We start from the raw sequence: 17,361 nt of genomic DNA, 5'->3' as shown, positions 1-17,361 counted from the left end.
CTTTATATCTCACAGGCTGAACCCTCACTTTTTTTTCTAACCAACATTTAATAGAACTGAGTAACAAAATCCAATGAGGAATATAGCAACCTTGTAAGGTCAGCTCTCTCCCATTAGTCAGTATCCATCCCTTTGACGAACCTTTTTCTACTTTTTCTACGCCTCTCAATATACAGTTTCACATTTTCAGTTATATATTAAGAGCATTAATTATTGAGTCCACTTAGATAAAAATATCCCAAAAAATGAAATTTGACATAAAATGGGTAAGATTTTTTTTAATTTTTAAAAACTGTTATTAGAGACAGGGTCTTGCTATGTTGCTCAGGCTGGTCTTGAACTCCTGGCCTCATGCAATCCTCCTGCCTTAGCCTCCCAAAGTACAAGGATTACAGGCTTGAGCCACCGTGCCTGGCCAGTCAGCACTGGTCTCATTTTTATAGCTAAGGCAATAGGCTGCTCTAGGTACAAGTGACATTAACTGCAAAAGCTAGGATTCACACCTAATTAATAAATTTCAAAGTCCACATTCTTTATAAACATTTGGCCACTCTAATCAATGCCCCATTTAGGATAATACCATCTTAAGAGTTAAAATACTAACTACAAAAGAAGCATAAAGTCACTTTTATATTTATACCACTTCAGAAATGATCTGAATCACATACCTAGAACCCCCTCAAAAAATTTATGTTAAGTTAAATTACAAGTTCAAAAAGTCAATGTTAATATGTTTACTAATATATTTTTTGCATTTGAGTAATTATTGCAATAATAAATAGCACTACCATTTACTTAATGAGTATTACACACCAGTCACATGCCAAATACTTCACATCATCCTCATTTAATCCTCACAATTCCCCTCAGAGACAGGAATTATTAGCCCCCTTTTGAGGCACAGTAACTTGGTGTAGGCCAAATGGCCAGTGTGTAAAAGAGCCGGGACTGAAACCCAGGGCTGTCTGACACCAAAGTCCATGCTTTAAAACATTATGCTACGCTGTGTTTGCAAATTGATTTTAGAACCAAAATTATTAATTTTGGTTCTGCTATTAAGATTTTTAAATAAGAAACTGATACAATGCCTAGGTGTTGGGAACTGGGGGAAGCAAATTTCTTCTATATGTATATTATCCCTGTCATCTGAACTAGTAACTTTAATGACAGGATTAACAGGAAAATCCAAATTGAAAGACCTTGCTTTATTTGGACAGTAGTTTCCCAAAGAAATTTTAATTTGGTATATTTAATGTTCAAATATAAAAACTCTGGTGGGGGGGGGGGCAGGAAACTAACTTTAAATATTTTAACTTCAATTAATTATAAGGGCAATAATTATGCTTAAAATTCTACCCAAGTCTACGTTTCTACTGCATAAGCTTGCAAATGCCACTTTAGCTTTTAAAACACATTCCTTCAGGCTGCCCCCAAATTATATAATTTTGTTCTTTTCATCTATCATTTTAGTTTAGATGTGTTCCTGGAAAGTTACATAAATCAGATTTTACAAATGAATCTGATTTTTGAAAACAAAACTGTTTTTATTACAAAAATAAATGGAAAAAAATTTTTTTTTTCAGAGCCTCAGACACCCACAGATAAGTACTATTAAACCTTAATGTTTCTCTTCCCAAACCTGTGCCAACACAAGAGGGCATGGTGAAATAATTTTTAATCTACAGCAAGCTCATGGGAAAGAATCTAATTGGTATCTTCACAATGAGTACCCTATAGTGAAACAATCACTCTTACTACCAAATAATGTCCTTTTTTTATGAGCACCCCTTTTCCATAGTCTATGAAACCACAATTAAATTGTATAGCTAAGAACAGGACACTATGATTAATTCAAAGTTTAGACGAAAAACATCCTTGTTAGTGAACATCTTTTTAAATACTAGTCTACTGTCCAATCCTACTATCAAGTACGTTTTGAGTTAGAGTACAAAGTAACTAAATCGTTTTTTTTGATCTTTGAGGATCTTGCAGCTCCCAAAAGTCAATCTGAACATCAATGCCGAATGTTAAGATGTGGCTTATATAAAGGTGAATTTGTAATGTCTCCAAGACATACCCTGCAAACTGCATACTGAATAATCCTTGTTATCACAGTGTTTCGTTAGTTGCTTCTTTTTCCTAAAAGAAAATACAGAAAAAGATTCAGATTTAGTTGTATTTGTTTGAATTTTGCTTAAAGTCAAAATACATACTCTAAGGCTGGATCTAGACAAATGTATAAAAATGGTAAAATCTGTCTTTAGTAACCCAGTTTCCCCCATTATCCTTCTGCCTTCTGTGAATTATAACTCCTTTAAGTGACCTTTAGTAAACAGGGATTTCAAAGTGAACAGATTTTTCCAGGTAGACAGGTCAGAAAAATTATTCCACTGGAATGAAGAAATAATAATGAACAAGGCCGGGCACGGTGGCTCACGCCTGTAATCCCAGCATTTTGGGAGGCTGAGGCAGGTGGATCATTGAGGTCAGGAGCTCGGGACTAGCCTGATCAACATGGTGAAACCCTGTCTCTACTAAAAATACAAAAATTAGCTGGGCGTGGTGGCGGGCGCCTGTATTCCCAGCTACTCAGGAGACTGAGGCAGGTAAATCACTTTAACCGGGAGGCGGAAGCTGCAGTGAGCCGAGATGGCGCCATTGCACGCCAGCCTGGGTGATAAAGTAAGACTCCATCTCAACCAAAAAAAAAAAAAAAGAAAGAAAAGAAAAGAAAAGAAAAGAATAATGAACAACAGTACAATTGCCATTTTTTAAATGCCTCCTACAACAGGCCCCAAACTCACATTTCACTGAATCCTCCCCATGAAACTGCATGCTAGGTACCATGAAGCTTAACTTGCCTGACAAGCAGCAGTCTCTAGCTCCAATTATGGTCAGCCTGGCATCAAAGCCACCCAATCTCTAGGAGCCCCTACAGGCTCATGAAATACTCACACTACAGCAGCCAAGGAGGGCAAGCTTTACAACACACTGTCCTCCAGAAGGCAAGTGGAAATCACTTATGATGCCAGCATCAGGGATCACACAAAACACCTTCTCCATCAGAGGCCCGCCACTTGATAGTAACAAAGAAACTATCACCACAAACAAAAGGAATGTGAGCAAATCACTTATATCCAACTTCGTGGCACGATGAGGGAATACTGACCGAGGTAGCCTTGCAGGTCTTTCCATGAAAATGAACTATTACATGAATAACAGAAAGGCCTAAACATTCACATGACACCAACATAATAATTTACACTATACACTAAAGGTGAGAGGTGTCCAAGTAAAGTTCAAATGCACTTGGGAGAAAAGGAGTGCAAGAGAATGGGGGAAGCAAGATAGGAAAGGTGAAAGAAGGAGGAAAGGTGGTTGACATCTGGATATGAAAGCAAGTGTCCTGCCAGGAATGAGGGAACAAGGAGCAAGAGTTCTGCAGCACACATAGGGCTGGCCAAGCCATGGGCACAGGTCTACATTTAGTGACAGACAAACCCTGGGATGCCTACCTGACTGGTCCTTCAGCTACAAGAGGGATATGGTAGCTCCTTCCACTATCCTTGCCTGTTTCTCTTTTTCCAGCAGCCCCTGTTTCATCCCTAGTCTCTGTGGCAAAGCAGTGCGGTAGTACAGTGATAAGTACTGGTTCTAAAGACCAACAACTGCATTTGAATCCCAGCTCACCAATCACTAGCCAAAGGAACTCAGCAAGTTACCTTGACTTCTCTGTATGGTCAGTTTCTTCATTAGAAAATGTTAGTAATAAGAAAACAATCTCATAGGATATGGTGAGGATCAAATGAGTTAATACAGGTAAAGTGTTTAGAACAGTGCCTGGCACAGAGTAAGCATTCTTTAATACCAGCTACCACCACCACCATCATTGTTACAAAGATGACGTTCCCACCATCCAAGCAGAAATTCTTTCAGCTGTTTACCCTACTTCAAGAGAATGAATTCACCAAACTATTATCTCTCTTGCTTTCATAAGAGAGACCAGTTCAGAGACTGAACTGTTGTTCAGTTTCCTAAAATAAACTAAATTGAAAATGAGTGCTATAAGATATAGGAAATAATGTCTCTAGTTAGGCATCAAAGTCTGGGAGTTTTTCAATAAAACATCTCACAAAATCTAAGTATTTGCTTTTTAAATGATATTAATATAATTTTCTATCAAATTTAGCTTTTCAAAAAGGACTCAATACTCCTTTACATTTTTTCGCATCAAATATATTCCTATAGAAAATCTCAAAAACAATTATGAAAGAAAAATCTGTTTAGTTCAGGAGAAAAATACAATTAGAACATATAGACCAGTAAAAAAAGGGAGGGGGAATTTTGAAAACAAAAATCCATTATCCCACCCCTTATGATAACATCTGTTTACATTTTGGTATAGATTCTTTCAAATTATTTTCTATTTATAATATATGGCCAGACACAATTTTAAAAAATAAAATGGGGATAATACTTAGGGGCTTGGGGGGATGTCAGGGTAAAAAGAGATTTGTAACTATTTTCACAATACTTCTCTCCAAAAAACAAGTTGGAAAAGTTAATACAAGACTTTCACTTTAGAAAGTTTACAAAATGCATAAAAGCACAAAAAAGAAAATAAAAATCACCTATACGCTCATCTAGGATGACTTCTCATCAGGTCCGAGTGTACATCCTTTATACTTACAGTTCTTTACAAAGCTAAGATTTTAGACATGAAGTTTGATAACTACTTTTTCCTCTACTTTAAAAAGTGAACATTTTCCCATGCACTAAGTTCTTCTAAATCAATATTTTAAATGACTATACAGCTAAGATAACATGTTTTTAAACAGCAACCACTAAATAGGCCGTTCTAAAGCAACCTTTTTATTTAGCACAGGCATATAACTAGGCTAGACCTAAATGAAATAGGCCAACTTGCCAAGAATGCTCATAATATAAAAACTTGTGTCTGAGAAACAAGTACTGTTATGTGCTGCAAGAATATACTGATGTTCTCCTACTAAAGACAGCAGAAGCAACTGAAGCATGTGGGTGTGGCTGGAGAAGAGGAAGGAAGTGTGGGTGGCCCTACACACGTTTTGCAAGCTGCTGAAAACAGTTGTAGAACCAGCTTCTGTTAAACCTACTATCAATTTGGAATTCACCCTGTTATTCTTGTTAAAACTCACTTTTAGCTTTTCATCAACATCATCACCATTGCAGTCTCAACTGTACATCAAACAAATGCCTCTTCCTCACACCTCTTAGAGAGGCAGGGACAAAACAGTATGCTCAACAAAGGCAGCTCTGCCTGGATACCACTCTGAACCAATCCATGGCATGAGAAAGTAGACGAATTGAACAAAAACGGCTGTGCACAAAAACTGTACTACTTCTATAGCTTATCTATAGTAATAAACATTTTGTTTATTTGGAGTTTTCCTCCAAAATCAGATCACCAATATTCTTCTCAAACATTTAAATGCTTAAATATATATACACACACACACACATATATATGCACCAGTATATCAATCTAATACAGACAACTAAAAGTTTGAGTTTTTGCAAAGCTCCACTAAAGCCGCATTTAAGCTTCTTACACATAGAAATTATCTGTTATCTTTTACAAATACCAAAAAATGAAAACTGTAATCCTTACTCCTGAAAAATAGTAGACCAAACTGTACATCTATAGAAAAATCAACTTAAGTACAGGAACTAACACTCTCTCAATGGTATTACCAACCTGATTTTACTGCTAAAATTTTAAAAATGGTATAGGCTGAAAGGAAGACAGTAAACTAAGTCTTCCAGGAATAACCTTTAGGTCAAGCAAAATAAACACAACCCTATTATGCAGTCACCACTGCTGTTTTCTTTATTTAAAGTAAATATTTCAGCCAGGCATGGTGGCTCACACCTGTAATCCCAGCACTTTGGGAGGCTGAGGCAGATGGATGACCACTTGAGGTGAGGAGTTCGAGACCAGCCTGGCCAACATGTTGAAACCTCATCTGTATTAAAAATACAAAAGTTAGCTGGACGTGGTGGCATGGGCCTGTAGTCTCAGCTACTTGGGAGGCTGAGGCAGGAGAATCGCTTGACCACAGGAGGTGGAGGTTGCAGTGAGCCGAGATCACGCCACTGCACTCCAGCCTGAGCAACAGAGCAAGACTCAGACTCAAAACAAAACAAAAGTAAACAATATTTCACTTTTTAATGATAGCATGCCTCCTCCTAGGAGTTACTAATATAAGCTATAAACCAAAGATAAGAACCATTAACAGGTCAATAGGTCCTAAGTTGTAGAAGAATTCAGAGTTTTTCACTGGATTGGTTGAATATTACTATGTGGTTATGCAGTTACCAGTCTGCAATCGCTGGATGGGATCAAGATGGGATCTACAAATTAAAAGATTAAAGTCATTTATTATCAGAAATCTTCTTTTGGGCAATTTGTACTCCTAAGTCTCTAAGAAAGCATTTTCCAAGACAAGGTAGCTGCCTACTAAAGTATGTTCTTCGTTTTCATCAATTTTGATGGACTAGGGGCTGCTGAGGGGACTAGGAATGTCATGGTGAGAAGCCTGTTCCAGTTTCTTGAGGCAATGATTTGGTTGCCAATGCAGAATCCTTGAAGCACTGGTTGAGTAATCTTTATTTCCTCTAAGTAAAACAAGCGCAGTCCAGCATCTATCAAGGAATTTGAATGTATTCAGGAGTTAAGCAAATCATTCACTGATGTATAGTACTTAGTATTTGTAGAGAAGAAGAGATTAACATCCAAGCCACAAGACCTGGACCAGCAACACAGACAATAAGTTGAAATTCCTAAACAGATTCTGTCTCTTGTTAAAGTGATGAAAAATGCTAAGCATGTTATCTTTCTACCTATAGGTAAGTAGGATTTAAAAATTAGTATGGTAACAATTCCAGCATTAAGTGTTCACATAATAAGTAATGACTTAAACATAAGCTGGGTGTATAGAAATTACTCCAAAATAAACAAAGCCAACCCACAATCACTATTGTGCCCAGGAAAACAGAATATTAAGTTATGGAGAATTTTAATAATCTAAATCTCTTCTGATCTAAAGCTTTTATTACCACTGTCAAAACTCACTTTAATTCCCTACCATCTTTTTATTCCTCCTAATATTTTGATAAAAGTGATACTTAAAAAATGGCCAAAAAAGAATCGTGAAACAGAAAAAAAAAAAACAAACAAACAAAAACTAATCAATAAACCAAAATACTGGCACCTAACATTTCACTGACTTTGACTCAAAAACAGGTTCATTCCAGGGATTCTCTTCCACTGGTGGGACTGCAAGCAAGCTACCTTCCTGAAAAACAATTTGGCAATAAGTGTACAGGTTGAGTATCCCTAAGGTGAAAATATGAAATCCAAAAATGCTCCAAAATCTGAAGCTTTCAGTGCTGACAAGACACTACAAGTAAAAAAAACCCTCATGTGACCAATCACAGTTTCTATTAATTTTTGAGAGGAAATGCAGTCATAACTTTGTTTCATGCACAAAATTATTAAAAATGGGGTATAAAATTACCTTTAGCATATATGTACAGGTGTAAATGAAACAGAAATTAATTTCATGTTTAGACTTGGGTCCCATCATTATGTATATTGCAAATGTTATGAAATCTGACAAAATCCAAAACACTTCTGGTGCTAAGCATTTTAGACAAGAGATAATCAACCTGTCTCACGAGCCTTAAAATAATTAATATCCTTGACAATAATCTTACTACTAGATTCACATCTCAAAGAAAGATGAGGACAAATATTTACATTCAACAATGTTCAGTGATATTTATACATGCAAAAAAAAATCAAATAATCTAAAGGTCTACAATAAGGAGATGGTTAAGTAAAACACAACATACCCAACGTTAACAGTATGCCACCATATTTTGAGGCTATTTAATTTCATGGGAAAGTCTCACAACATAATGTTAAGTTTAAAAAAAAATTGTATATACCAAACTTCACAGCATATAATCCCGATCTTTTTTTTTTCTTGAGATGGAGTCTCTGTCACCCAGGCTGGAGTGCAGTGGCACGATCTTGGCTCAATGCAACCTCCGCCTCCCAGGTTCAAGCAATTCTCCTGCCTCAGCCTCCGAAGTAGCTGAGATTATAGGCACATGCCACCACACCCAGCTAATTTTTATACTTTTCTTTTAGTAGAGATGGGGTTTCACCATATTGGCCAGGCTGGTCTCAAACTCCTGACCTCAAGTGATTCACCTTGCCTTGGCCTCCCAAAGTGCTGGGATTATGAGGTGTGAGCCACCATACCTGGTCTGTCCCAATCATTTTTAAAAAGCATATAATCTGTATGAATGTATATATTTAAAAAACTTAAAATGTTAAATTAGTAAGATTACAGAATATTTTTTCTCTTTATGCTTTTCTGTTCTTTTAAAATTTTTGACAGTGAATATGTGCTGCTTTTATACTCCAGGAAAGGCAGAGGCTACTAAATTTTTGACTTTCTGTACATAATTATCCATTCCATTTACTTTTCCATTAAGAGATCTATGAAATACACCAATTTTTCTGAAAATACACTGTGTACTATACTATCTAATGCCTATTTATGTAATGTTAATAAACAAGGCATATTCAATGAAATATTTACTTCCTCTGAGAAAGAGGGTATGCAGCCCAGCATGGTGGCTCACACCTGTAACCCCAGCACTTTGAGAAGCCGAGGCAGGCTGATCACCGGAGCTCAAGAGTCCATGCTGCAACGAGCCGAGATCAGCCACTGCACTTCATCCTGGGAAACAAAGCGAGACCCCGTCTCAGAAAAAAAAAGAAAAGAAAAACAAGAAAAACAAATAAAAGAAATAAAGGTATGCAACTGTTTTAGTATGAATAACAGAAACACTAAGTCATTTTCGTTAACAAATAATTTGAGCCTTAACTGTACAGGACACAACACAGTCCCTGTCCATTCAAATCTCAAAAATGATTTAGGAAAATAGGATCTACAGCGCAGCAAACCACCATGGCACATGTATATCTATGTAACAAACCTGCACATTCTGTACATGTATCCCAGGACTTTAAAAAAAAAAAAAAAAGAAAATAGTATTCACATATAAAAAGAGAAATAATTATACAAATGAGCCTAGGTGAGGCATGTGAGAGGAAGAATAGAGGATACTATAGAAGGCAGGCCCACCAAGGACAGGGGCAGCCCACAGACCAGGGCTTATCCTTCAAGAGGAGTAGAGGAACACCATTTCTGTAAGTGGGGTAAACAAGCAACAAAGTAAGAGTGCCTACTGCTGGCTGGCTTAGGAAAGGAGAACACCAGTTTGGGTAAAGTGATGACTTGGGGGTAGAAGTGAGATAAATTTAGTAAACTTAAGAGAGGCGGCTGATTCTGAAGAATACCTAATGGCTCATCATTTAAGCAACGGTGCTGGACAAAACAAATGGAAAATTTGCCATACTAAATAATTCACCACATATCTGTGTTTGAATTATACTTAAGTTTAGTCAAAGTGTCATTAAAGAATAAAAATTGCATAGGAAAAGCTTCTCATCAAAGAGCCTCAATGGAAGAGGAAAATCCTTTACGTATTAACATGAAAGCAACACAGAAATAAGCTTATTCGAGAATTTAAACAAATTTCAAAAGTTCATTTTCACTACAAAGTTTCATAAAACTCTAAATTTTTGTTATGGCTTAATAGATCTCTCTCGTTATCACCCATATACATACTACTAAAAATCTATTACTAACCTAAACAGGTTTATACAGAAACGAGTAAAGCAAAACCATGGATTTTTCTTTGTCTTATTTCTAATTTTTAAAATGTCTTTTGCTGCCACAGTTGCCCATTAGAATTCCAGTTTTGTCTGAATGCAGGTCTCAAAATGAGGAAACAGATTTTAATTTCTAGGAATCTATGCATGTACTGCACTTTTTACATTTATTATATCATTTAATTCCTTAAGAGCGATACCCATTTTACAAATGAAAAAGCAGGGCCAATGAGGTTAAGAACTCACTTTGTCCAGGTCCTATACCCAGTTAAGAGTTGCCTGGGTTAGATTCTAGTCCTCACCAACCCCTGAGCCTTGCTTTTTTTTCCCTTAAACAATACGAAGTTTCTACCTACTCCTTTCTAATTCAAAGAAAAACAAAGACAGTAAAATTAAGATATTTTGACATTTCTAGTGTTCCTCCAATTATGCAACTATGCGTAATTATGCAGGTAACTATGCAAGCTACCTGCTCCAGCTGTCTTAAGGGGAAGAAATTCATCTAATAAACATTAGATGTTTAAACATTAAGAACAAATAATTCCATTTAAAACTTTTTGAAATGTTTAGAAACTGCATCTCAAGTTGAGAAAGGAAGTTACAGGAAAACAGCCATTCATAAAACAGGCGGAGGTAATTATTGGTCATTTAAAAATGGAAGGGTCCCTTGAAAATAACTTCACACAATTGTTTGTATACAATTTTGTGACAGCAAGATTCCTTCCCAGCCAACACCAAGTAATTCAGGTAAAATTTAAGCAGGTTTTATTTTCCCCTTAAAAATACTGTCCTTTATTCTTTCCCCAAACTGTAATTTTGATGTATTTTGCAAATTATACTCTTTCCATTTGTTTCTGAAAAAGCATTTTCCTCACAAGAGGATTAGCAAATACTCAGAAAATAGAAAAACAAAGGACAAAAACCAAGCCCTGAAACTGTAGACTGAATATTCTCATTCCATATTTCTTTAGTACCATTCATAAAACTTTATGCCAATAAAGAGAGAACTGTTTAACATGCAAAAAATGAGGTAAAGCAGAAAGCTAAACTTTACTTTAAAATACAATCACCCCGTTTTGATCTACCTATACACTGTAGAAAGATTCAATCAAGCTCATGAACATATCCTTCACCTTACCTACTTACCACATTTGTGTGTTGAGGATGTTAAGGATCTATTCTTTCGGCAATTTAAAGACATACAACACATTATTGTTGACTGTGATCACCATGCAGTGCAACAGATCACTAAAACATTTCTTTTTAAGTTACACAAATTTTAAGTTTCTGAAAAAAAGAAAGTAATCACTCTGTTTCTGTCCACTATTAAATAAAAAGGTTGTATAATATTACAGCTGTTTTTAAAAAGAGATCCATGAATATAGTACACTCTAGCTTAATAATCTGTCTATGAATATTTGTTAGTATATTGTCCTAAGTCTAAAATGAACTTCATATAAGTCATACTGTAAGAGTAAAACTTATATTAAAATATCTACAATGTCTCTAAAATAGAAGAACCAACATAGCTAAGTATTAAAGCAAATTTGATTATTATTCCCCTAGCTATGCAATAGAGTAAAACACAATAACCTAAGTGTGTGTGTATACACGTGGGGGCAAGGGAACATCAGAGGAGGAGCTAGGATAACAGTCCTAAGGTTCCACATTTCAAAGTACCACATAGTTAACTTTTCTTATCATCTTCACCATGGAAGCACACTTTAGGAATAATAAAAATTCATTTATTAAGCACATATGCAGAGTGGCATGACAGCACAGTGGAAAGAGCACCACAGGATCTACAGCCCAACAAGTTACTCGACTTCTATGAAAAGGCATGTCTTGATAAAATAAAGATAATCACCACCTTGGACAGTTACTGTGAAAGCTAAATGGGATAATATATGTTAACAGGGTGTGAGTAGAATACAAATCACCTAAGGATTTTATCCCCCTAACTTTAGAACTGGCCTCCTTCCCACGAGATTACAGTATTTGAGAGGGGTTGCATATATAGTTCTCCATCTCATTTTTATCAGTAACCTCATCCCCTATTGGCCCAATAAACTGGCCCCTAAACACCCGTACTGGATACTAGGAAGGTCCCCGTCTCAACTTGTTCACAGTCTCTTACGGGAACAGATATGCAAAAAGAGGTGTTCTTTTCTCCTAAATCTGCCTTGGAGAATGCCACAGACAGCACTCTGGAGAAATAATTTTTGTATGTTTGAGCTAAGAACTGAAACTGGCAACGGTAAGGAAGAGGCTTTTCAGGAAAGAGACCCAAGGATGTTTAGTGTGACTCAGACAACAATATACGCAGAGCGTAGGGGAAAAGGTCAGGCAGGTTGGTAAGAACCAGATACCCAAAGGGTCTTGTATTCCATATAATTCATCAATTTCTACTTCTTAGGTCTAGGCTAGCCCTTACCCGTGCTCTAGGGCCCAGCTTAAAGGACGACTTCCTGACCATCCCCTTGCCCTCCCCAACCCCCTGCACATACCAGCTCCCTATACTCACTCACAGCACCGCGTCCTTTGCCATTATGACCCTTATCACAACTGTGAGGTCATATAATTATTTGTGTGACTGTGTGGTTAATAATCTGTGTCCCCCACTAAACTAAATGACAGGCTCAGTTCACGTAAGGATCATGTTCATTTTATTTAGTTCTTTATCCCAGGGCCTGCCAAGTATAGCATCTACTCAAAATATACAGATACATTTTATTAAACGAACAAATGAAGGCCAGCGTAAAGAGCCAAAAAAAGAGCTCAAGAAAAATCCTGAGCAGGAGAACAGCAATCAGAGACAATGGTTTAACAAATTACTCTGGCAGCAAAGTGAAGATCAGACTGAAGGGACAAGAATAGAGCTAGAAGACAGGTAAGAAGACAACTGAAAATGCCTCCAGGTAAATTACTTAAAGACTTAAAAATGAGAGCAGCTGATATGGGCAGTGATGATAACGATGTTGTGGAGGAGACACATTTTGGAAGTAGAATCCAAGAACTCAACGCAAAAGAGGCTAAGCAAAGGCAGAAATCCAGAATGACTCTAGTGGAGAGTGGTAGCTGGTGATGCCATTCTCTCAGACTGGACTTTCTGGACAGGAACATCTACAACATGCTAGCAGAGAGTAGAGGATTTGCTTCTAGTTCTGAAATTGTATGACTGAAAAACAATTCAAATCCAACCCGGCTTTATTAGAAAGGGTATGGTTTCTATAACAGGCTGATAAAATCAACAAACTAAAGATTAGATTTTTTTTAACCTTCTTCACCAAGACACTTCTTGGTACAGACTATATACCAGGCATTACTTGGGTCTGATGATGTAGAGATCAAAGAAGTAGTCTCTGCCTTCAAAGAACTGGCAGTCTTGTGGGTTTAAGAGAGATAACTGCATGTCAACAACTCAGAAATTGAGGCCTAGTGAGGCTGTGATTTGACCACCGTTACGTTGTGTAATCCAGGCTCCTGAAGCATTCTGTCAACCTATACTAAATGCTCCCGACAAATATTAGTCAAGAGGGTATGTGTTTAGATGTACAGATAGACCTAATCTTGCTTTGGGTTTGAAGATACTCCAAAACTTAAAACATGTCAAATGAACAACTAATGACCTCTGAGTCCGAAGTAACTTTTGAGTAGCCACATGGCAGCAGACTAGGGCGCATAACAGCAAAAGGAAAGGGAAAGAGGACTGATTTGCTATGGAAGAGCCTACCTGAGCAGAGGCCAAATGCTGGCGATGCCAAAGCAGACTCTCAGGAGGCTCTGGAAGTGACAGCAGAGAAATAAATGTTCAGGGAGGGCAAAACAGGAATCCTCTTTAGACAGGTTCCTTCCCTACCACCAGCAAGAAATGGTTTCCCATGAGACACAGAGCCACAACCCAAAGCAGATGTGCAGAAAAGCAGATGAGGATCAATGACACAGCTCTGGATTATTCAGAGCAGACAACACAGTTCCAGTGCTCACTTGTGAGGCCATTAAATCTGAGGAATTTCATACCAGCTCTTTCCAAAGTTAAAACAAAACACCTCACCAACAACCTTCTCCTCCATACCCCAAAGCAACTGCCCCTTTTCTCTCCTTCCTTTTCAAAGGCTTTAAGGAAAAACAGCTGCATTGTCTCAGCCTTCTCAACTCCCTTTCACCCACTTGGATCTATGTTCTTCTCCCACCACTTGACCTTGTCTTCTGAACCCTCTGAGCCTTTTCCCTTCTTCTCTGCCTGGGAATTCCTATCCTTCAAGACCAGTTTAACCATCACTTCCCTCTGTGAAGTATTTCCATGTCAGGCTGTTACTGCCACCATCCTTGTGCTTCTGCAGGGTTTTCCCTATGCCTCACCACAGTTCATCTGTTCGTACTGATATTGTTTACCTTGGTGTTCCCCAATAGCTTCTAAGAACCTAAAGTCAGGAACTGGTTTTTATTCACTTTTCTACTGCTGCCCTCCCTCTACCTTAGGGCCCCCAAAAGAGACACACAAACATTCCATGAATAAATGATCAAAGGTTAAGTTTATCTTCAGAACTGCTAGGATCCACTCAATTTTTCCACCTAAGTTGTTCTAAGTTTACCTGCACATACATACACACTGGGAAATACCTAAATTCTGAATAACAGTTTCCTTACTAAAGTATCTTAGTTATAAACACTCTATCTTTCGGTTGTTAAGCAAACTGGGATGCAGTTACATTAAGTCTAGAGTTTCTCATCTACGTTTTTAATTCCTAAGATTTTGGCCTATGGAAAGTTCATTTGTACCCTTTTCTTCTTGGGCGGTGTGAAGAGCTCCTAGGATTAGACAAGCTGCTACAGGGAAGAAATCATGCCTTATTTATACCAGTGCTTAGAACCATGGCTGCTCAGTATCTCCAGAAATAAATATTTTTCTATTTAGTTTCACTTTCTATATGAGGGAATACTCACAGTGAAGTTCAGATGAACAGTATTTCCTGTGACCAGTAAAAATATCATGAAAGTCCTTCAATTTTAATAAGGACATTTAAAAGTCTTTCTTTCAGGATTATGTGATTAAATCAAACCATAAAGCCCCAATCTATACTTCTGGTCTAGAAAAATAAAAATTAGTACAACTTCTGAGTTCTAGCATGTTTTAAACTAATGGATCTTACTGCAATAAAAGAGAAAAAATACTCAGAATTATTTTAAAAATACGGTGAGAATAATTTTGTGCACAAAATGAACAATTAAAAACTGATTATAAAAACTTTAAAAAATTGAAAGGTGGGACTGAAAGTTTCCTGCCTGAAAAGCCTTGAGGATGTGAGTATTACAAAAAGTTAGCACCGTGCACTTGACTTTCTACACTACTTCAATATGTGACCTTGGGAATGTCATGTAATTTCTCTCATTTCTAGTTCTGTAAAATGGGAATGTCACCTGTTCTCCTCTCAGGGACAATTACACAGATAATCAGATTAAAAATTCGGTATTTGGTGTTCTTTAAAAAAAGAAACTTGTCTAATTAGTATGCTTTAATCATCACTTGTACAGTACATTCCTCTTCAGGAATCCAATTCCGAGAGAAATATTTAAGCAGACGTTGAGGACAGATTTCCTTAAGGGAATTATTTTATAAATCTGGAAAGCAACGTAACAAGATTATAAATTAACAAACTGATTACATAAGCCTTGACAACCCGGGCTTTAAAGTACACTGCTATATATATACTCCGATAAGTTAAAGACTGGTTTGGGACATAGTGCTCCAATCCCATACAAGGAATCCAAACTGAGGCATTTCACGTTTGATAGGAATTTGGTAGAGATTCAATAGGATGTCCTACACTTGTAAGCCATGCTTCACCTTAAAACCTGACCAAATGTTGAACGCATTAAGTCAACTTTACCACGGTTCCTAAGACTTTGAGAACACACATTTAATAATTAAAGGGAAGGGGGGTGGAAAGTAACACGACAGTTTGAAAGGTCCCTCAGACCTCTATAGATTTAGGAACTCCACTGCTAAATTCTCCCCAAATCCTGAAACTCCCTATGAAGCTACTGGATTGTATGCGATCCAACAGTTACAAATAGCACAGCTCCAAGAACCCCGAAGATAAAAGGCTGCCACTTTCCTGCAACCCAAGTCCAAGTAAAAGGCAGGAAGGTTCCTGTAAAATGGTCCAGAAAGAAATCAACAGGCGATGACTATGGAAAAGAACGTAGGTTTCCCAGTCTCCCCGTCCGAAAAATTCTAGCTCTCCCTGGGGAATGGCACTGCTCCTCCTGCCTTACCCCGTTGCCCTTTCTCTACAGACAACATTCCCACTCTATTGTAAAGCAGTTTGACCAAGGAACCCTTCTGCTGCGGCCGGATTTCTACAGTCTTCTGAAAGGGGAAAACGCATTCAAAGAACACACACCCTACCGAGCGCCCCGGGCGCGGGGCCCCGCGGGCGCCGCACTCGGCCCGCTCCGGGGCGGGGCGCGGGGATGCGGGCGCCTTCCGAGGTGCCGCAATCCCGCCGCGGCCGCAAGGGCAGGGCCTCCAGGCGCCCGCGGACGCCGCCGCAGTGACGGCTCCCGCCGGGCCCCGCCGCCGCCCCGCAGCCCAGGCCGCACCGCGGGGTCCGGGCCGCCGCAGCCCGGGCCCCGCGTCCTCCCGGGCCGCGCGCTGCGGCCGGCGCCGAGAGCGCAACTTACTTTCCGCCTGCGGCGAGCGCCCCGGCCCGGGCGCCCAGCCCGGCAACGGCGGAGGCTACTGAGGCGGCGGAGGCCGGTCCCGCACCCCTGCCTACGGCCGCCGCGCCCCGCCGCGCTCCGCGCTCGCCCCTACCTCAGCCGGCAGGCAAGCGTCCGTCCGCAGCGGCCGCGGCGCCAACAACTCCCTCCCGGCCGCCGAAACCCCGCACCCAGCGCTAATCATAATACCGAGCGGGCTGCCGGCCGCGGGGAGGGGGGTGCCGGCGAGCTGCGCCTGCGCGGGCTGCGCGTCACTGTGACGTCAGCGCTGGGGCGGGGCCGCGGGAATGGCAGGGCGGGGCGGCGCGCACCTGCGGCCGGCGCGCGGGCTGCTGTAGGGCATCCTGGCGGCTCCCTGACCCCGGCGAGTCGGGGCTGCGGCGGCTGGCGGGACAAAGCGGGCAAGGCGCCCAAGGAGGATGGAGGACGGGGGAGGAGGAAACACCAGGGACACGGAACAATGGCCGGGAAAAGTAGCGCGAGCTGTCAGGGGAAATCGGAGGGAAGGGACCGCGTCTCTACAGGACTGCGTCTTGGCGGCAGGGGGCAGGGAGCCGCACGCGCTTTACTCTTTGGTTCCCGCCCAGGCTTAAACAAGGATAAAAATAATTGTAAAAATACATACATATACACACATACACGTATGTATATACATATATGTACATAATATGATTTTTTTTCCTCTGTAATTCTTCTCGCTGGGAATCTAATTTGAAAAAATTCTGTTGATTTTGTTATTTAAGCAAAATTGGAAAAGCCCAACATCTGAATGCAGTGCTGGCCTTAAAGGTCAGCGGGAGACACAGGCCCGGCTAGGCAGCCTCTGGCAACAGCATAGAAAA

General features: G+C 39.5%; 1 protein-coding gene across 4 annotated transcripts in view; it reads right to left on the bottom strand.

Annotated features, from left to right (window-relative positions):
• SNRK (SNF related kinase) overlaps nucleotides 1-16,729 on the bottom strand; it is a 62,975-nt gene extending 46,246 nt beyond the window's left edge. Inside the window, exons 1-3 of one of the 4 annotated variants that reach the window (XM_015131175.2) lie at nucleotides 16,614-16,706; nucleotides 13,527-13,576; nucleotides 2,078-2,139 (exon numbers count right to left, since the gene is read on the bottom strand). The gene's annotated coding sequence lies outside the window, so the exon portion shown is untranslated. 4 annotated transcript variants of the gene reach the window in all.
• Between the last annotated feature and the right edge of the window lie 632 nt (nucleotides 16,730-17,361).

Source organism: Macaca mulatta, chromosome 2, assembly GCF_049350105.2.
Source record: "Macaca mulatta isolate MMU2019108-1 chromosome 2, T2T-MMU8v2.0, whole genome shotgun sequence".
In the NCBI taxonomy this organism is placed as follows: Eukaryota; Metazoa; Chordata; class Mammalia; order Primates; family Cercopithecidae; genus Macaca; species Macaca mulatta.
This window is presented reverse-complemented; position numbering and strand designations above follow the sequence as displayed.